This window comes from Psammomys obesus, unplaced genomic scaffold (genome assembly GCF_907164565.1).
Source record: "Psammomys obesus unplaced genomic scaffold, mPsaObe1.curated_primary_1811, whole genome shotgun sequence".
NCBI lineage: Eukaryota > Metazoa > Chordata > Mammalia > Rodentia > Muridae > Psammomys > Psammomys obesus.
Genome location: NW_026593947.1, coordinates 4,470,158 through 4,473,558, shown reverse-complemented (window position 1 = coordinate 4,473,558; position 3,401 = coordinate 4,470,158).

The following is a 3,401-nucleotide window of genomic DNA, read 5'->3' as shown; positions in this document are numbered from 1 at the left end:
CGGTGCACTCTCCTGCTCTGTGGACTGTAAGGTCTCAGCTGAGGTCGCTGCATGAGCTGCCGTGGGCCCGGGTCATCCTACCCGGCTGCCCTGGGACCCTCAGCCTCCTCAGGCTAGTGCACGCCTGTCTGTAATCCCAGCACTCAGGAGGTGGGTCTCTGAGTTCGAGGCCAGCCTGGTCTACAAAGAGAGTCCAGGACGGCCAGGGCTACGCAGAGAAACCCTGTCTGGAAAACAAAAGCAAAAAAGAGAAAGAGATCTTGGGCTCAGGAGTAAAGCACTTCACTTTGCGTGTGCCAGGGTGGTGGCATGCACCTATCACCCCAACACTCCGTAAACAGACTGCAGGAGGCTGTGGTGACTTCAGGACCAGCCTGAGCGGGAGACGAGTGAGCAGAGGTGAATCACACAGTATCTCGGAGCTCTTCCTAAATTCGTGAACGCCCTACCGTACACGATTATCAAATTGATGGAGGCTTGCTGGCTTGCTTTGAGGCAGGGTCTCTCACTATGTAGCCCTGGAACTTGCTGTGTAGACCAGGATGACCTAAAAACTCAGAGATCCACCTGCCTCTGCCTTAAGAATCCTAGGATTACAGGTGGTCACCACACCCAGCAAAACCCATTTCCGTAAAGATATTTCCTGAGCACTGCCTTTCTTGTGCAAATTTTAATATGCCCAAAGTTTCTCTAATATTTAAAATGTTTTCCAATTGTGAGGCCTTTTCTCTTTGGCAATTTGTTTTATGTGCGTGCTGTTCAATTTCCACCTGACTTAAGATATTCACTAATTTGTTTCATTCTACCATAGTCAAAAACCCATGATGCATCATCACCTTAACTGTTTCGACTGGCAAGATCTGTTTCTACAGTAGGATCGGTATCTTGGTAACGCTCTGCATCCCCGATGAGTTTGCACGGCTATGGCTGGAGAGCTGGAGCCTCTGCCCATTGGTCCGCATCAGGCTCTCCTCACCCCCGGCTGTCGCTAGCGCTCATGGGAGACGCAAGTCTCCAGTTCTCACTCTGAACCTGTTCGTCCCATCAGACTATCTGCAGCTGACTCTTGCAGCTCTGTAGCACCCCCCCACCCCAGCCAGACTTCCACACAGCCTCTACCTCAGTCCCAATGCAGCAGCTGGCCACGGAGTGTCTGCACACACCCGTGTCACTCCCTGGGCGGGGTACTCACACATGCTGCAGAGTTGGGTGGTCCCAGGAAGCCTCGGCGGCTCCGAGTCACGGCTGCCACGGAAACGCCAAGGCAGCACAGTACTCTTGGATATGGTTCGCTTCTTTTGCATTTTTAATGCTTCTCAACCTCTCTGAGCCATCCCTCTTTCAGGTTAGATATTTTTAGTGTTCCATATCTCACTGTAAAATTTGAGACAGGGTCTCACTACAGCCCAGCCGGGCCCGATAGTCATGGCAATCCTCCTAACTCCGTCTCCCTCATGTTGGGATTACAGTGTGTGCCATCGCACCCAGACCTGGATACAGGGCTCCCAGTGGACACTTTCCTTTCACTCCGATGACCCACTTCCTCTGGCTTCCATGGTCTGTGAAGAATCTGCCATCACTCAAACCGTCAGTGCGACGGGGCTTCCTTTGAGCACTCTGTGGCGTCTTTTGGCTCTGGGCAGCTTGAGGATGTGACCTGGTGGGTGTTTGCGGGCTGAAATGGTCACAGTCCCCCTGCCTCAGCCTCTCCAGACCTGGGGGGCCCATGGCTGCTCAGTGCGCTTCTTTGGGTCTGTCTCACATGGGGTTCAGTTCTTTCATCAGTCTGGGGGTTCCCAGCTGTTGCTCATTCTGACCTTTCGAAGCCTTCACTGTCTGTCTTTCCCATCTTCCATGCCCCACGAGGCTCTGCTTCTTTCCTCTCCATTCACTGAGATTCTCCAGCTGTGCTCAGCCAGGGTTCCATTTTCATTTCAGATTTGTTTGTACAGGCTTGCTCTGTCACCCTGACTGACCTGAAATGCCCTGTGTAGCCCAGGCTGGCTTCCAATGTGCAGTTCTCCTGCCTCTGCCCCAGTTCTGGGATCTCTCAAGATGTGCACCCACATACTTGCCCATTCGCTTGGTTCTTCATGGCATGTTTCCTTCCTGACCATTCACATTCTAGTCTTTCAGCATTTTCATTGCTTATTAGGGTTATGTTAGTGCCTGTATTGGAATCTTCTGTCTTTCCTCCTGAGCCCCCAGTCTGGATGCTGAGTGGCAGGACCTCATCCCTGTACTGTGGCTGCTTCATGACCTCGTCCCTGCACCACTCTGGCTGTCACATTTAGTTAGCCCTGTGGAATTGTTTGAACCCACTTCCTGTCATTATGACCCCAGTTTGGCATCAATTCCTGAAGTCCTGGCTGTGCTGTTTGGACCTGCCCTACCTGTGACCCAGAGGTCCCCTGTTGCCTCAGTTTCCTTTGGTATACTAGTTAAGGACAGGTGGGCCAAGTGATCAGCAGCAGGCCAGGCCCCTGAAGTGAATGTGGCACTCAAAATAAGCTAGAGCAATGGTTGAAACATTCCCTAAATACAGGAAACTTTGTAGCTATTTAGGAAATCCAGGATGAGCTACAGAGCAGGAATGAGGATTCATAAACTCCCCATCTCCTGCTGCCTACAGACCCCCACCAAAAGTCCGTGAAGCTAAAAAATGCCTGGAAATGACCAGAAACTGCTTCTTGTAGAGGCTTTTAAAAATCTTCAGGAAATATCAATTATTTAAAAGCTCTTGTGAATAAAGGGTCTTCAGCTTTGCATACAAGAACAAGTATTAAGGATCAGTAATCACTGCATTCCTGGGACACTGTCCATGGTGCTGGCCCTGGTGCCTTAGAAGGCCTGGGTGAAGGGCAGCTGGTCCTCATGCTGTCATATTTGAGATGTTCTTGCTGGGGTGTGCCCCAGGAGCGGATCCACCTCATGATATGGGGCTGTGTCTTGCACAAGTCTAGATAAAGAAGAAAGGGGGAAGAAGATCATAAAGATGTATAAATGACAGGTGGCCAGTACACAGGCCTTATATACCACCAACACCGGTGACGGGGCCAGTACACAGAGGCTTTAATAGAGCACTAACTCGCCTCTTTGTATATGCAGCTGCTGCCAATCTAAAGCCTCTTCTGAGGACTTCCAATATAACACAATTGGCAGAGCAATTGCCTAACATGCATGAAGCCTTGGGTTCTTACATCCTCAGAGCCCCTTTAACTAGGCGTGGCATACACGGATAATCCCAGCAGTTCAGAAGCAGAGACAGGAAGAGCAGGAGGCTCGAGCATAGCTACTTAGTTCCAAAGCCAGTCTGGGCTACATGAGACCCTGTCATATGAGAAGAAGAGGGAGGGAAGGAAGGAAGGAAGGAAGGAAGGAAGGAAGGAAGGAAGGAAGGA